Below are 18745 nucleotides of genomic sequence, written 5' to 3'. Positions count from 1 at the left end.
GTAATTCAGGATATTAATAATTATATTAGGATCTTTTATCCTGTCATGAATTGCTTCGCGCTTGCAAAGAGACAAGAGACAAGTGTTAAAAAAGAAAAGGGGAAAAAAGCGTCTCTAGTCCAAAGATTTTCCATTTCTGTTTCAAATATACAACAAAATGAGAATGGTATTTTCATTTTTGTTAAATTTGTCATATTATTTCGATGATAGTGTTTTGCATTTTAGATGCATTGTACTTTTATTATTTTCATCAGCTGCTTTGAGAGGTGTATTTACCTAACACCTTAAAATCTATGCTAAAATTCTTCGTTGACTATTTCCCACATATCAGAACGTTTTCACATCACATTTTCATTTCATGTTTCGTATGTGGTTTCCAATTTTGAAATATAAGGACCAGAATATGGATTTTTTTATAGTGTCCTTGGCATTCCTTTGCAGGAAAGCCTAATTGTTAGGATAGATCTGAAGCAAAAGTGTCCCTACTCTCAAACCATTTTCCTCAACAGTCTATCCTTGACATGCTCCAGTATTCCAGCTTTGAAATGCTGCTACATACTAACTGCACTGGCTTGTTATTCATGGCTCTCTAGAGGACACTTCTAATACATCTTTGTTATCGCAATGATTCAAAGAGGGGAGACACACAACAGCATATGTCAAAACAAAGGTTAGTGTGATCATCTCGAAAGTTTGTTGGCTCTCCAGTAAAAAGAAGCAATAGAGGTTATGCTGTCAAGTTAAGAAACAAGCTTTGCCTCCATAACTGACCATCTGTCTGAGGTTCCATGCAGCCCCTTTCATGCTGAAATGCCTTTGCTGAAATACGGGCCCAACTGCTAGAAAGCTATGTGCCAGCTGGAGTGCAGGGTGGGTGGGGGCGCTTAAGATCCACTCCCCCAGCTGCAAGCTCTACCTGATTTCACATTGGGGTCTAACGCTTCATTTGGGAGGTTAGTAAAAGGTGACTGCAAACCTTACTGTGGCTGACTTTGCATTCTTCTTGATAATGCCAAGCTTTGTGAAAAAAATATTTTGTTAATTAACATCCTGCTATCTGCATTGTTTGGGTTTAATTCCCAAGGACTGATTAATGATGTCTCATTCTCAAGGCATGTTTTTGTAGTTGTAAGAAATATTTTTTTAAAAAAAAGCTCATCACTAGACAGAAACTACCTTGCTTCAAGGGCAAAGGATCGCTCACAACAATAAATATTCCTGTTAATACTTCTGTTCAGGAGTGTTAGATGTTCTGAGTCAGCCCCAGTGCCAACATCAATTACACAGCACTAATCTACACCCAGCTGAGGTCCCTCCCTTCTGTTCCATTCCCATTCTAACAATTCTAGATTTAAAGTGAAGACCAAGTCTCCTGCTAAGGCTATTTCCTTGAGTCACCATTTGAACTAAGCAAAGAGTTATATACTGCAAGAATTTGTGTGTGTGTGTGTGATGCATCTCTGTAATCTGTCTACACACAGAACACGCAAAGGACCCCTATCAGCGAAGACCGGTTCACCCACTGTCAGGAGTGGGAGGCAGATTGATTTATTTTTTAATTTTATTTTAATTTTACATTTTTATACCGCCCAATAGCCAAAGCTCTCTGGGCGGTTCACATCCATCATGCAACCTAGCCCACTTTACCCAAGAGGACTGAACAGCAACCATCTGGGATCAGCAGTGGGTTAGATCTGCTCCCTGCTCCTGGTGATCCCAGCCACTAAAAATCAACCCTGATTTTTATTTGCATAATACCTCCTCCATAATTTGAATAGCCATATCCTGTCTCTTGGTCTGGCTGAAGTATGACAGATTATTGGGAACTGCTTTTATACGGATAGATTTATTTCTTACAGTCGTCGTATTGTAGAGTATCTTCCTGCTTTTCTCTACATTTAAGTTGCGACTCTGCTACCTACATACTATTCATTATGCTATGATAAGTTATTTTTACATTTGTTTCCATCTTTTACTATGTAGACTTCAATATTATAGTCCAAGATCGCAAACTTTTAAAGTGCAATAATATCTCAATCTTCGGTAATATCCCATGTTAATAATCCAAAACAAGGCCACAAACTGTAGTATCGCTCTTACTTAGCATATTGGTCTTAATTAAACCCTAATTTACGTGGGGGCCCACAACATCTGGAGCCAACCCACCTCCAGCTGCCACTGCCAACAAAACCAAGCACTCTCCTATGGCAACACAGCAAACAGCAAGATCCCCGAATTAAAGGGAAACCTGGGAAGCATAGAAAACATTGGAATGGACCTCAAATCAAGAGCTTCCCCAGATATAATCAAGCCTGAACGGCATTAAGTGAAGACAAATGAAGATCATAAATTGGACTGAAGGCCAGGCAGAGTGCTCAGGAGGGAAAGCACCGAAACAGCATTTCCCTTTTAACAAGCTCATCATCTCGAGCCACACAGCATTTTATGAAAGGAAGATTTAAAAAAACAAAAAACCAGCTACAATCGCCATGTTTTAAAATGAGCCAGAGCTGGTTCCTAGGCTGAAGTATACACTCAGTCTGCCTAAGCAGGGTGCCTTTGCAATTGTGGCCATTTTAGGGCTTACCTGCACTCCCATGACAGATTAGAGCCGATGAAATTTAGCTATGCTTCAGACAACATACTGTAGGGAGGAAGAAAAGAGACAATTTTCTAAAACATCCTCGGCTGTTGCCTAAGAGATGTGGAGTGTTCTTGGAGAACTGCAATTATTTCTCATTTGGATTTCTCAATGTTGGACGGGCATATAGGGCCGTCAATGTTCCTCTCTTCCTTTAAACCATTAAATCTTTCACACAAAAATCTTGATTACAGATAATTTCTCCCTTTGGATGTTTTTCAGTCAATGCTCAATTTGACAAGCGGCACAGCAACATTTGAACAAAGAAATTGACAACTACATCATTCAGCTTCACTAGAGAAACATAACCAAACAGGCGTTTCACGTAAAAAGTTTAGTGTTTCTCAGATTTAAGCTATTCCCAAGCAGTCTTTCTAAGCAAATTAATAACTACTCATCTAATGGAATGCTCCCCCTCGTCTCCTTACACCATTATTGAAGGGGGGGAGTACAAGGTCCAAACTACAACAAACCTAGTCAAGGTAAACAGTACCTGCATCAGGCAGAAAGATGGAGAGAAAAGAGGCAGCTGAGCTGAATTCTCTCATTCAATGACAATGGTGCCTGAATTTGCTTTGTTTTCCTCTTCCCTTTGTCTCTATTGTATTGTACTCATTATAAGCCATTATTTTATATTGTGAACTGCCTTGAGTGCATTGCCAGTAAATAAATATACATGCATATAAATAAATAATGTATTTTAGCTAACAAGAACACCTCCATGATTTTCAGGGTGGAAACTCATACCTCTAAGCACACTTCTATTAAAACCAGTTAGATATCCTGGCAGGTCAGGGCCCAGGCAGCCTTGCAGGATCAGGGCCAGTAGGCATACTTCAGTAGCAGAGTAATCAGAAGGTCCAACATGCAGAAGGGTCAATACCCAGAAGAGTAGCCTTTCCATGCACCAGATAGCTGGTCCTACTAGCTGAGTCTGGCAAAGGGCAACTGCTAGCCACTAGAAATTATACTAGCAATAGCTGATCATAGCCAGCAATTATTTAATTGTTTCCATATATAACATGAAGGCAAAAAACAACAACAACCCATGGAACAGGAACCCTGCCTGGTCACTGAGGTCATCAGAGGACATGCTCCTGGTGGTTCCACTTGAACCTATGGCCCAATTGGAGTCCACCAGGAGAACAGCCTTCAGTGTGGTGGCCCTATGGAATTCCCTGCCTTTGAAGGTCAAGCAGATATCAATGTTGTGTTACTTCCGGCACCTCCAGAAAACATTATTTCAGGAAGACTTCCTCAAGTGACTTGCCGCAGTTTTCTCAGAATTTGGCTTTATCAGAACTGTTTCTTTTTTAAAAAAATACTATTTATTTATTTATTTGTTTATAGCATTTATGTCCCGCCCTATATCAATAAGATCTCAGGGCGGTGCACAGTATTAAACAGTGAATATAAACAGCTAAAAACAAATTTAACCATAAACCAGGTTAAAACAAAATATAATTTAAAAGCAGTAAAACTATTAATGGCTATTAACATGGTATTTTTATTCTTTTACCCTATCTACTGTTCACAAATCTCCACAAATCTTTGGATGTGGAGCTGTATACAACTATTGTAAATATATAAAATAAACTGTCTTAGCAATCCATTCTAAGTTAAATCTTTGGCTCATAAAGCAGAGAATTTGGGGTCAAGCCTACTACCCCCACCTCAACCCCATTTCATAAGGGACTAGTGCCCTAATGCTAAATCAAGTTATCTACTAGAGATAAATCCCATTGTTGCCAATAGAAGTTAATCTTAATAATTATATTCAGCCCTGATCTGCCAATGCAAAGGATTTTAAAATGTTATACTGTTTAAAACTAACACAAAGTTCTCAAGTAAACCAATTAAGCTCATTTACATTCAGGAAAATCGTATGCACGCATACAGGGCCAGTTCACACAGAACAACAGCCCATGGTTTAAACCAGTGGTTCCCAAAGTGGGCGGTACCACCCCCTTGGGGGGGTGGGATTGCATAGGGGGGTGCTAAGAGGCAAAGGGGCGGCAGGAGGGCGCTCAAGGTGGTCTTTTCTAAGAAGCGCCTCTCCAGAAGGTCATAAAACCCAGGGACATTTTTATGGGAGAAGGTAGTTTGGTCCCAAGCCATATAGGGGAAGAATCCACACATGTATTAATACCTTTTAAGAAGAGTCCTTTTAACGGTGAATTGAAATGTTTCAAAAGCACCAAAGTGCTAATGAAGAGACATACCCTGCTTAGTGTGCCCCGCCACGCCGGCTGCAAAACAGAGGCGTTCGGTCTCTTTTCCCTCCCTCCCTTGGCAAGCCTGCGGCGGGTGCTTCAGATTTTGAATAAATATTCAATTAATTGCTACTGTTTTGAATTTTATTATTATCTTCCTTAGAGGGTTGTTGAAAACCACTATTCTGAATAATGATTTTTACAGTGTAGGGTAGGGGGCACTGGGCATGAGTTTGTGGAAACAAGGGGGCGGTGACCTGAAAAATTTTGGGAACCACTGGTTTAAACAATCAATGGGCTGCCAAGTATGAACAGGAAAGAATATATGTGCCTCCTCCTGTGCACCAGCCACTTCTTTTTCTCAACAACCTATGAGTGGCTTGTTCGTAGGCTGCTGAGCATGACATGAACCCAGAGCACTTGGTTGTTTAGGAGCTAAGCAGGGGTTAACCATTGGATTGTTTAGCCCCTAAAGAACCCAGCACTCCCGGTTCACTCATCATATTCAACAACTTACAAACAAGCCGATCAGAGGTAATTGATTAAACATGGAAGTGGATAGTGCACTGCAGACAATACACCTGCTCTCTCTGCTTGTGCACAACAGCCCATGGGTTATTTAAACCATGGGCTGTCATTACATGCAGATCAGATCAAAAACTAATTTTATTATGAATGTATTAGCAACTGAAATACATGCTTCAACACCTGTAAGTAGCTAATATGTATAATTCAGTAAGGGTACAATCCTATGCGTATTTGAACATTAAAAAAGCCCTAAACTCCCAGCATTCACCAGCCAGCAATGCTGGCTAGGGAAGGCTGAGAGTTATAGGACTTTTTAAATATCTAAACATGCATAGGATTGCACCTTAAGTCTGGCAGCGTTTGCACAAAGGGTTACAACTAGAAAATTAAAATGGGCAAGGTTTGTTTTAGTGGCAGAATGGTTTTTGGATTGTATCATTATATCCCCCTCTGCCAAACTGTACTCTAATCAGCAGCCACTTCAGAGTTAATATTTCATCAAATAACGCTGTTGATTCAATCAAGCCCAACAAACTGTTTCCCCCATCCCCAAATGCTTCCATCATCTGTGTTCCTTGAAAAATGCCCAGCCTTTCTCCATCACAACTTCTCAGCAAGAACACTCTGCTGCATCCGAAACCATATTTTGATTAAAACATAAAGAGAACCAATTGCCTTCTCTTCTCTTTGGTTAACACAAGCATGTCTTTGTCTGAAGGGAAGGAGAGAGAAGAGGGAAAACTCAACCTGCTCATTTTTCCACATTTGACAGTTTTCAGCACAAACTGAATTCTTTCTGGATGAAATTCAATCAACAGGAAATACAAGCTATAACCTGAATGCTTATCACCAAACAGGGCAGGGGATGGGGGGAGAGAAATAGCTAATGCAGAAACAAGAAAACACATTTCAACAATGAATAGTTATTGTATTGCCATATTTCATGACTCCTCTCTGTTTACACAGATGAATACAGGACTACTTTCACCCTGACACTATTAATCCACAATATAATGATAAACTTAATTGCCCTTATTATTGCAGTCCCAATAAATGAACTCTTAAAGCAATCTCTTTCAATAGGAAAAAATCCTTTATCCCCACTCCAATCTGTATTCATGATAGAAAATTAATGCAGCTGAACATTTCTCAGCATTGCAATATATCTGCTTTCAGGCCACAGATGTTAGGTGATGACATCCTCAATCACATTAAACCCAAGCCATCTTAAAACCTGGGTTCCAACACAAGACAGACATGAGGGAAACCACACAAGTTGCTCCTTCCCCACCACGTCAAGTTACACAATACCAATCAATCTGTATTCATTCAGTACATACAAGCACAGCAGTCCTGGCTACATTTCAAGCAAACACCCTGACACTATTGTATTATATATGCCACGCTCCTGTCATCCACAACACATTCAAAGCAGCTCACTGAACAAATCTGGTATATTGCAGAACAGATGCATTCCACACTTCCTCTAAAAATTGTAGTTCTAAACAACCCCAGAGCTACCCTATGCAAACCTCAGATGAGCTGCAAAGTTTCGTGATATTCGCCATCCAAAAACCGCAGTGATCCAAGCAGCTACTAGTGTGCTTAAAATTCTGCTTCGAGAACCCAACGGAACAGAGGAAAGTCAAATTAGTATCCGTCGCCTTCCCTTCCCCGTTCTCTTGCAAGATGTTGTTCCTCTGTCTGAGATAGGTGAGTGCATAAGTTCCAGAGCATCTCATCACCAGCCAAACTGGTGTGACACCTCCCAGGAGTCCCCCTCTCACCAACCCCCTTCAGGGCAATACTCCACTCTGCACAGAATATGGCAGTTAAGATGTACTACATTTTTGAAATGAAGGATGCTACATGCAACTCTCTTTAGGATACATAATTCTGCAATCCTGTACACACTTACCTGGGTGTAAGTCCCACTGAACTCTTACAGACTTACTTTTGAGTAGGCATGTATAGAATTACTCTGCAATAGCCCTTGTCTCAGTGTCCTCACACACCACCTCCACTAACTGTCCAGGTGGCTTTGCACCCTCTTTACACCCACTCCTGTTTTAGCCCTTTCTGAACTACCTTTGCCAGCTTCTTCATAAATGCCACTCTACCCAATCTCGTTCTGAAATGCTCTTCCCTACTATCGGGAGAGTCCCCACTAGGAGGGATATAAATAATAATAATAATAATAATAATAATAATAATAATAATAATAATATTTCTTGCCCGCCTCTCCACTTTGATCAAGGCGGGGAACAACAATAAAAGATAAAATACATAATACTCAATTAAAACATAATATACATTGTTAAAATGTATAGTTTATACATTTCATAAACTGAAATATTCCACCCCAGCTCCCTCCCACCAAGTGTTCTGGTCATTTTTCATACCTGTCATCTGTCTCAGTAGCAGCAATGCCAGGAACTCCAAACTACACACTTTGCCTCTTGGCAATCCCATGAACAACTGCTGAATTAAGACAGTAAACACAATGTACTCCTACTACCACCATTTGTAACATCAGTTTTCATTCTCTTCCATATCAGCCCAGTAGTAAACATTTATACGCCCTACCCTTCCTGCCTAGGTCTGAGCCCAATTCAAGGTGCTGGTTTTAAACTATACAGCTCTACATGGCTTGGGACCACAAAACCTGACGGAACGCCTCTCCCGACATGAACCTACCCGTACACTGCACTCAACATCTAAGGTCCTCCTCTGAGTGCCTACTCCGAGGGAAGCTCGGAGGATGGCAACAAGGGAGAGTGGAATGATCTCCCCGATGAGGCTCGCCTGCGCCAACACTGTTATCTTTAAGGCGCCAGGTCAAGACTTTTCTCTTCTCCCAGGTATTTAACATCATTTAACAACGCTAAGTTTGTTTTTTAACAGACCCCCAGAACTGTTGTTTTAAAATGGATACTGTTGTTTTTATACTGTTGTTTTTGTTTTTAAATTTTGTATACTTTTAATGTTTACTGTTTTTAACTTTTGCAAAACCACCCAGACAGCTTCAGCTATGGGGTGGTATATAAATGTAACAAATAAATAAATAAATAAATATACCAGCGCCGCTATAAAGACTGCACGATACCATGCAAGCATCCTATCACCACTTCCTATCAGCATCCCCTATGCCAGGGGCAGGCAAGTTGGTGCCCTCCAGATGTTTTAGACCACAACTGGCCATGCTGGCTGGGACATATGGGAATTGTAGCCCAGAATACTGGAGGGCACCAGGCTGCCTATTTATTTATTTATTTTATTTAAGGATTTTTATGCCGCCATTCAGCCAAAAAAGGCTCTCACAGCGGCTTACAAAAGTATTTCTTGCCCTATGCTGTGCAGGCACCACCTTGAGGAGACTTTGTCTTGAAAGGCAATATAAAATTATTTTAAATAAATAATCATCACTGCCACGCAGCTTGCCAACTCCAGCAACCAGTGCCTGTGTCACTCCTCTCAGGATCTTACTCTGACCCTTAGACATATGCTGCACCATCCCTTGAGGACAGCCACCATGTTTTTCGCCTGGCCCATACATCTACAGCCCTGAGAGATTCCTTACACCATTTTCATATACTTACGTCCTATGCCAGCTAGCCCATACTGTTCTATGTCATCCACCTTAAAGCCCATATGGCCGACCTAAACCACTATCCTGTTTTTAATCAATAACGCCCACGCAAGCATCCACAAACCATCACAAAGCCCCCATCCCAAACCCAACGTCTGTGCCATCACTATATTGGTAATCAGTGCTCCCAGACTCTGCTATTCTCCTCTGCCCCCCACCCATGCCGTTACCAATCCTGACATCTGCACCCTAGGTGTCAATGCCAATGTCCCTTACCATCTTCCACCATCTATCAAGGTCAATGACTGTCCCTCCCATGCTTGCTAAAGCCACAGCCTGCGTTTGTTTATTTATTTCATTTCTACGCCACCCACCAGCCGAAACTCTCTGGGTGGTTCACAAAAATTAAAGCCATCTCCCGAACCAAGTGTTGCCATTCTCAAAGATGGGCACTCTATAACGAACTCCTCCTTCCCAGAAAACATATTTCCCAAACAAACAATCACTGTATCCCTTCTCTATCAAACCATAAACCTGCAGTATTATTTCACCATCCCATCTTTCACCCCGTTTTGGTAAAGGCCTTTGGGATAAGCAACCTGATGCCCTCCCAATATTTAGGACTACAGCTCCCAACAGCCTCAGCCAGCATGGCCAATGTGAACTGCCCAGAGAGCTTTAGCTATTGGGCATTATAGAATATTATTATTATTATTATTATTAAAACCACCTGGAGGGCACCGAACTGCCTACCCTACATGTACACAGGTGTCCCTTCCATTTGATCTTCACAACATCCCTGTGAAGCAGGCTAGCCCAAAAGCCAGGGACAGGCTCAAGGTCACCCAATGAGCTCCACAGCTAAATGGGGCTGTGAGCCTCCGGCTGCCTGATCTTAGCCCCACCACAGCGGCTCTTCAAATCCCAAATACCTTTCCCACCCACCCCCCTCCACGCATTCAGGACCTTCATTTCCATGCTCCACAACACTGGCCACCACCAAGGGAGAGAACCCAATGACTGCCGCCTCTCCCCACAGGCTGCTTGAGATCATCTAGCCCAAACTCTCGAGACAATATTCTAAGCAGTGTGTGTGTGTGTGTGTGTGTGTGTGTGATATATGTGTGTGTGTGTGTGTATTTGTGTGTGTGTATATATATATATATATATATATATATATTATATAACACACGCAGTTTCCCTCCCTCCCCCTCCCCCCTCTCTCTCTCTCTCTCACACACACACACATATATGAACACACACACACACACAGAGTTGTCCTTTACAATGTCGTTGCTCCACACATCAAAAATAAAATTACTTTCATACAGGAGGACAGGCGAAGCGAGTAGCCCCCACCCCACCCCCACCCATGGCAGCTCCTCCTCCGCCCCCCCAGTGACCCCTCCAACCCCTCTCTTGTGCATCCCACCGAACACAGCCAAAATGCTGCAAACTAACCCCCCTCCTTCAATTTCCCCCCCAACTATGAACCCCCCCACCCTACCCCATAAGAAGTACTGCGTGGGTGAGGAGGGGCGGGAGAGGACGACACAAGCGCAGCCTCTGGACCCCCCACCCCACCCCCACCCCCCACTAAGCCTTCCCCTCCCCCCACTCTTGGTCCCCTGAGGCGGAAGGGGCGCCCCTCCCCCACCCCCACGGCGAAGGGGGCAGGGAGGGGGGGAGGCTCTTTCCCACCTGCGGGTCTCGGCGGCTCGATCTCTCCTTCGGCTCCAGCCTCCCCTCAGTCAGTCAGCCAGTCGCTCGCTCGCTCGCACAACCCGCAGCCGCCGCCGCCAGTGGGGGAGGGAGGGAACAGGGCCGCTGAGGGAAGCAGCAGCAGCAGCAGCAGCAGGAGGGAGAAAAGACCCGGAGCTTAGCGAGGGAGGGAGCGCGCGCGCGCTCGTGCGTGAGGGAGCGAGAGAAACGAGGGAGCCTGGCTGAGGGGAACGTGCCGCCGCCGATACCACCCTCCGCCAGCAGCTGGGCGAACCGTTAGAGCGCCGCCCGCCCCCGGAACTACATCCCCCAGCACACCGCGCGCCGCCGGGCTGAGCCTCGGCGTACGCTAGCCTCGCCGCTAGGCATCCTGGGGAAGGTAGTCGCGCCCGCCTCTGCTCGGTCCTCGCCTCCTGCTGGGGAAAGGAGGGGAGTTGTGTGTGTGTGTGTGTGTGTGTTTTGGCCAGGGAGAGAGAGGAAGCTGGGGTGCGCGGGGCACGCTGGGAGTTGTAGTAGAGTCATCGTCATCGTCTCCGCTACCATGGGTATGATGGGCGATCAAACAGCCCTGACATTGAGTGGCTGAGTTCGGACGACACGCTAATCAACGGGGAGGGGTGGGGGGAGAGGAACAGAATGGGAAACAACCCTTGATTTGTGAATGTAAGCCTATGCGGCAGGGCCTTGCTATTTACTGTTTTACTCTGTACAGCACCATGTGCATTGATGGTGCTATATAAATTAATAATAATAATAATAATAATAATAATAACAACAACAACAACAACAACAACAACAACAACCGTCCAGAGAACTTCGGCTATTGGGCGGTATAGAAATAAAGAAATAAAATAAAAATAAATAAATGATTAGCGTATCGTCCGAACTCAACCAATGCTTGCTGCGTTGCAGCCCGCCAGGACTCTCTCGGTCACGCACGGAGGGAGGTTATTATTATTATTATTTATTTATTTATTTATATAGCACCATCAGTGTACATGGTTGTGTACAGAATAAAACAATAAAATAGCAAGACCCTGCCGCATAGGCTTACACATTCTACTAGGTTTATTTATGTGTGTGTTTTTCTGTAGCGCGTTTCCCCAGGCTCCCAGCAAAATACGATTAAAAAAATGCCAGCGAAATGCAATAATAATAATAATAAAAATCCAATGCAAACAGCAATTTCAAATATGCAGTGCAAAAGCTACTTGTCCTCCGGAGGTGAGGGTTGTAAAGTAGATATGCTAAACCCCAGCCTTCCAGATGGCGTCGCACTGCAACTCCCATTATGCCCAGGATAATGGGAGTTGCAGTCCAACGCATCTGGAGGGTTACCAGGATGCTTGCTTTTTTTTTTATTGGGGAGGGGGGGTTGGTAAAATTATAGGCAAGATCGATAAACAGCGTTATATTTCCTGCTGGGGGGGGGGGAATGAGGAACACCGAAAGCTGCGAACAATGACTGCGTTTCACAGCCCACCGCCACCTCGCAGGGCTCAGCTGCAGAACGAGGGAAATCTTGAGCAAGCTACTCTGCTGCAGAAGAGACGCGTTGGACTACAAATCCCATCATCCCCAGCAAGCGCAGCTGCCTGGGAGTCGCAGTCCAACCCAACTGGAGGGCACCAGGTTGGGGAAGTCACGGCCTGATGGGAGATGTAGTATGCTGGGAGTCGCAGGGATTTCTCTCCATTACCGCCCTCTGCCTGTTCAGTTCCTACAAGCAAGCTGTTTTTCTTTTTTTAAATGGTGCTGGAAAACGTAGCCGCGTGCTTGTGTCTCTCAGGTCTTGCAGCGTGTTAAAAGACGGTAGGAGGCAGCAGGGAGCAGCACCAGCAAAGATGGCCAGACTTCAGAGGTGACCCTCTTGTTAAATCTGTTGCGGCAAAAAAGAAAAAGAAGAGCGTTGCACCTTCAGGAGCGACAGATTCATTGTGACATGAGCTGAAAGAAGAAAGTGCAAAAGCTGGGTTGCAGTTAAACCTCAAAAAAGCCAAGATTATGGCAACCAGCTTGATTGATAACTGGCAAATAGAGGGAGAAAACGAGGAGGCAGTGACAGACTTTGTATTTCTGGGCGCAAAGATTACTGCAGACGCTGACTGCAGCCAGGAAATCAGAAGACGTTGACTTCTTGGGAGGAGAGCAATGACAAATCTCGATAAAATAGTTAAGAGCAGAGACACCACGCTGACAACAAAGGTCCGCATAGTTAAAGCAATGGTATTCCCCGTAGTAACCTATGGCTGCGAGAGCTGGACCATAAGGAAAGCTGAGCGAAGGAAGGTAGATGCTTTTGAACTGTGGTGTTGGAGGAAAATTCTGAGAGTGCCTTGGACTGCAAGAAGATCAAAGCAGTCCATACTCCAGGAAATAAAGCCAGACTGCTCACTCGAGGGAATGGTATTAAAGGCAAAACTGAAGTACTTTGGCCACATAATGAGAAGACAGGATACCCTGGAGAAGAGGCTGATGCTAGGGAAAGTGGAAGGCAAAAGGAAGAGGGGCCGACCAAGGGCAAGATGGATGGATGATATTCTGGAGGTGACGGACTCGACCTTGAGGGAGCTAAGGGTGGCAACGGCTGACAGAAAGCTCTGGCGTGGGCTGGTCCATGAAGTCACGAAGAGTCGGAAGCGACTGAATGAATAAACAACAACACATCAAGCCAGACTCCCCCAACTTGTAGGCTAGCACATCTGGAGGGCACCATCTCCTAGCATCACCAGCCAGGAGGTGATTTGAGTTGTAGTCCCACACATCTTTTGGATTCCCTTCATGACCTCGGATTTTGTGGCTCCGTCTATAACTGGTTTGCCTCCTATCTAGCGGGTCGCTCTTTCAACGTGTTGGCTAATGGCAGCTCGTCTTCTTCTTTTCCCCTTTCAGTAGGGGTTCCGCAAGGCTCGGTGCTTGGCCCGTTGTTGTTTTCTTTATACATGTTGTCCTTGGGTAATCTTATTCAATCTCATGGTCTCCAATACCATCTGTATGCCGATGATACACAATTATATCTTTCATCTCCGGAACTTTCTCCTGATGTTCATGATTGTATCTCGGCATGTCTTTCAGATATCTCAGCTTAGTTGCTTCATCGTCGTTTGAAACTTAATATGGCTTGCTTGTTGACTGAATTGCTTGTTTTTCCTCCTAAACCTTCTCCTTATCTCTCATTCTCTCTTACTGTCAATGATGTTACACTTACTCCAGTCAAGGAAGCTCGTAGTCTTGGCTTTTATATTTGACTCCTCGCTCTCCTTTATTCCTCATATTGAGGCAGTAGCTAAATCCTGTCATTTTTTCCTGTATAATATTGCCAGGATTCAATCATTTTTGTCTGTCTCTTCTGCCAAGACTCTTGTCCATGCATTGGTTATGTCTCGGTTGGACTACTGCAACCTTCTTCTCACTGGCCTTCCTTCTTCTCACATCAGTTTGCTGGTTTCTGTTCACCACTCTGCTGCTAAGATCATCTTCTTGGCTCGCCGCTCTGACCATGTTACTCCACTTCTGAAATCTCTTCACTGGCTTCCAATTCACCTCAGAGTCCAATATAAACTTCTCCTGTTGACCTACAAAGCTTTTCACTGTCTAGCTCCTTCCTATCTTTCCTCTCTCATCTCACACTATTGCCCCGCTCGTGCTCTTCGCTCTTCTGATGCCATGTTTCTCACCTGCCCAAGGGTCTCTCCTTCCCTTGCTCGGCTTCGTCCATTTTCTTCCGCTGCCCCTTATGCCTGGAACGCATTTCCAGAACATTTGCGAACTACAAGTTCAATCGCAGTTTTTAAAGCTCAGCTAAAAACTTTTATTTTTTCTAAAGCTTTTAAAACTTGATTTTGATCTGACCTTTATACTGTTAGTTTTACTCTACCCTGTGCCTGTTTGGTGCATTCTCTTCCCCTTCTTATTGCTTTATTATGATTCTATTCAAATGTAAGCCGCAACAGCAGGGTCTTGCTATTTTATTGTTTTACTCTGTACAGCACCATGTACACTGATGGTGCTATATAAATAAATAAATTAAATAATAATAATAATAATAATAATAATAATAATAATACCACCAGGCTGGGGAGGGTTGCATTAAGCACTATCCTCAGTTGGTAGAGAGCAGGAACTGTAGGCAGTGGATTCTGCAACGAAAGACAAATAATTTTCTAGCACCTTCAAGACAAACAAAGCTAAGCGTATCCATGCATGGGTTGCGAACCACCTATTTGATTCTGAATCTTTCTATGCCAACTTTTAAACACAAAACAGTTTCTATAAAAGCCAATTAAAACCACCACCACCACTAAATAAATAAAACTACAACAAAATAATGGAAAACAGAAGCGCAGTGAGGGTAAAGGAAGAATAGAACCCAGATAAAAGCATCTATCAAAACTAAAACACAATTTTAAAAAGCCTAGAGAAATTGAAAGGTCTTTACCCAATGGGGAATGGTGGTGTGATGCCAGTGGGGTGGTACCTTGGATAGCTCCATACCTTATCAGCCTTCATCAACCTGGGGCAGTCCAGATGTGTTGGACTGCATCTCCCAGAATGCCCCACCCCTGGCTGGGGCATTCTGGGAGTTGTAGTCCAACACATCTGGAGCGCCCCAGGTTGAGGAAGGCTGCCTTAGACAGTTCCTTTAGAGTTCTGAGTGAAACCTGCCCCACTGACATTGCAGCCACCAGCCTCCACTGGCTTTACATCGTACCAGAAAGGCAGAAGAGGCGGCATCAGCCCGGGCAAGCATCCTTGGGGGGACCATTCCAAAGAGAGGGTGCCACAACAGAGTCCCTCCCCACCTCATTTCAGATGGCAGCAGGGCCTCGGATGAGGATTTTAATGGCCAGGCAGGAGATTGTCCTGCATATATTCAGGGCCAGCGCTACCATTAGGTCAACTAGGCAGCCGCCTAGGGCACAGACCTCAGAGGGGCGCAGTCCTGCCCTTTAAGGGTCACAGTTTAAAACAAATTAGCTGTTTTAAGAAAAAACATAATAAAAGGAAAATACTTCAGAAACTCTTCTTGAACAGCCGAATCGAAGTTGGCAATTTTTGGGGTGTGTGTGTGCAAGTAGCTCACCTTGCCTAGGGTGCAAAATAGTTTGGCACCAGCCCTGCATATATTCCTTCCCAATAAATCTGCTAACTCAGGACAATGAAACTCAGGTCACTGCAGAGGCCACCAGTGAGGAAGGAAGCAGCAGCCAGGCACCTCTGCATCGTGCCTGGGTCCAGCTCCAGCTGAGAGCCCCCTCCCTCCTGCTACCAACTGTCTCTGCAGAGGCCACCAGTGAGGGAGGAAGCAGCAGCCAGGCACCTCTCCATCGTGCCTGGGTCCAGTTCCAGCTGAGAGCCCTCCTTCCTGCTACCAACTGTCTCTGCAGAGGCCTCCAATGAAGGAGGAAGCAGCAGCCAGGCACCTCTCTATCGTGCCTGGGTCCACCTCCAGCTGAGAGCCCCCTCCACTCTTCAAATACTTAAAAGGTTGTCAGAGGAGGGCCAGGATCTCTTCTCGATCCTCCCAGAGTGCAGGACACAGAATAACGGGCTCAAGATAAAGGAAGCCAGATTCCAGCTGGACATCAGGAAAAACTTCCTGACTGTGTTAGAGCAGTACGACAATGGAATCAGTTACCTAGGGAGGTGGTGGGCTCTCCCACACTGGAGGCCTTCAAGAGGCAGCTGGACAACCATCTGTCAGGGATGCTTTAGGGTGGATTCCTGCATTGAGCAGGGGGTTGGACTCGATGGCCTTGTAGGCCCCTTCCAACTCTGCTATTCTATGATTCTATGATCTTATAATTTTCACATATTGCAGATGGGGGAGTGTCTAGGAGTTCTTATTATTATCTATTGCATTTATATCCCCATTTTTCCTCTTGCAAGGACCTCAAACAGCTTACATGGGCCTCGTCCTGTCCATTTTATCCTCACTACAACCCTTTGAGGAAGCTCAGACTGAGAGTCAGTGACTGGTCTAAAATCACCCAGTAAGGTTCACAAACAAGTGGGGACTAGAACCCGGATCACCAGTGTCCCGGTCCAACTCTCTTACCATTACACCACACTGGCTCTTCTACGATGCCCTTTACCAGCAATCTCTTTTCATCCACCCTCTCCCTTTTTGTTTGACATTGGGACTGAGGAAGAGCACTGAGGAAAAGGCAGCTGCTTGGACACTGTGTGAACAGGATGCTGGATGAGATAACAGTGGTATAATTTTGAGGTATAGTCCTCATCATAGCAGTCTTCCTAGCCACAGCCCCATGAAGAATCCAAAAAGGCAGGCAACTGTGTTGATCCATATCAAGGAACCAGTTCTAGCAGTTTTCATCTCTACCAGTACCAGGTCTTTTGGAAAGCTATTGAGTCTTAATTGCCCGTTCAAGATGAGGCCATCCCAAAATACTTTGCATTACAGCAGGCAACAATATCTATTAAGAGCATAAGAACATAAGAAGAGCCCTGATGCTGGATCAGACCAAGGGTCCATCTAGTCCAGCATTCTGTTCACCCAATGGCCAACCAGCCATCGGCCAGGGACCAACAAGCAGGACATGGTGCAACAGCACCCCCCTGCCCATGTTCCCCAGCAACTGGTGCACACAGACTTACTGCCTCGGATACTGGAGATAGCATTGGGGAAATTCATTGTTTTCCTAGCTGCTGTGAGGGTTGCAACTAAATTCAGAGAGAACAAGAAAGTCGGGGTGTGGTGGGGTGGCAGATGACATCAAAGTCCCTGCCTTCTCCCCTACCAACCTGCCCGGTCACTGAGGTCATCCGAGGGCCTCCTCCTGGTGGTTTCACATAGAGCCATCCTCCGATTGGAGCCCACCAGGGGAAGAGCCTTCAGCGTGGTGGCCCCACTCCTATGGAATTCCCTGCCTCTGGAGGTCAGGCAGGTGCCAACCTTGTACTCCTCTTGGTGCCTCCTGAAAACATCTTTATTCCAAGAAGCCTTTCTTTAACATGCAGCCTTGGATTTCTGTTTTTGCTTCTTTTAAATTTTGTTTTAACTGTTTTATTTTGTTTTTATTTTTCATTTTAGCTTGTACACCGCTCCGAAATTTTTCAATGGGGAGCGGTATATAAATATTCTAAATAAATAAATAATAAATAATTTTAAAAAGTGCTGGTGTTGTGTGTAGTAAGCTACTGTTAGCTAGGCCATAGGTCTGATTCAGCAGGACTCTTCTTATGTTCACGTTCTTCCTGTGAGATCAAAACGCTTGCTTATGATGCGACTTTTTGTATTATGCTGCTGCTGTTAAACATCACTGATGCACAGCTGGGAGACCATAGATGTGAGTCTACAGCGGGTTGCAGCCACCTGGGGCATCACAGGGGCACCACATTGTTCCAGACCGTTATTCTCTCTCACACAGAGACGTTTCTCTTCGGCACCAGGTCAAGATTTTTCTCTTTTCCCAGGCATCGGGCACCATATGGTGAGTTTCAGTCGATCCTGGATTTGTTTTACGGTTGGATTGATTGCTCAAAGTTGTTTTTAGGTATATGTTTTCTCTGTACGTACTATTTGTTTGTGAGTGTTTCATAGAATCGTAGAATAGCAGAGTTGGAAGGGGCCTACAAGGCCATCGAGTCCAACCCCCTGCTCAATGCAGGAATCCACCCTAAAGCATCCCTGACAGATGCTTGTCCAGCTGCCTCTTGAAGGCCTCTAGTGTGGGAGAGGCCACCACCTCCCTAGGTAACTGATTCCATTGTCGTACTGCTCTAACAGTCAGGAAGTTTTTCCTGATGTCGAGCTGGAATCTGGCTTCCTTTAACTTGAGCCCGTTATTCCGTGTCCTGCACTCTGGGAGGATCAAGAAGAGATCCTGGCCCTCCTCTGTGTGACAACTTTTTAAGTATTTGAAGAGTGCTATCATGTCTCCCCTCAATCTTCTCTTCTCCAGGCTAAACATGCCCAGTTCTTTCAGTCTCTCTTCATAGGACTTTGTTTCCAGGCCCCTGATCATCCTGGTTGCCCTCCTCTGAACACGCTCCAGCTTGTCTGCATCCTTCTTGAATTGTGGAGCCCAG

The 18745-nt window shown here is 44.8% G+C and overlaps 1 protein-coding gene across 6 annotated transcripts in view; it reads right to left on the bottom strand.

Annotated features, from left to right (window-relative positions):
- Positions 1-10940, bottom strand: part of FAM168A (family with sequence similarity 168 member A) — a 219641-nt gene extending 208701 nt beyond the window's left edge. For 2 of the 6 annotated variants that reach the window (XM_063127283.1, XM_063127287.1), the window contains exon 1: positions 10673-10940. The gene's annotated coding sequence lies outside the window, so the exon portion shown is untranslated. The remainder of the gene's footprint in view (positions 1-10672) is intronic. The other 4 variants (XM_063127288.1, XM_063127286.1, XM_063127282.1 and 1 more) reach the window with 3 other exon arrangements.
- Positions 10941-18745: the final 7805 nt, after the last annotated feature.

The sequence above is a fragment of the Elgaria multicarinata genome, chromosome 5 (genome assembly GCF_023053635.1).
Source record: "Elgaria multicarinata webbii isolate HBS135686 ecotype San Diego chromosome 5, rElgMul1.1.pri, whole genome shotgun sequence".
In the NCBI taxonomy this organism is placed as follows: Eukaryota; Metazoa; Chordata; class Lepidosauria; order Squamata; family Anguidae; genus Elgaria; species Elgaria multicarinata.
The sequence above is the reverse complement of the archived record's forward strand: the minus strand, read 5'-3'. Positions and strand labels throughout refer to the sequence as shown.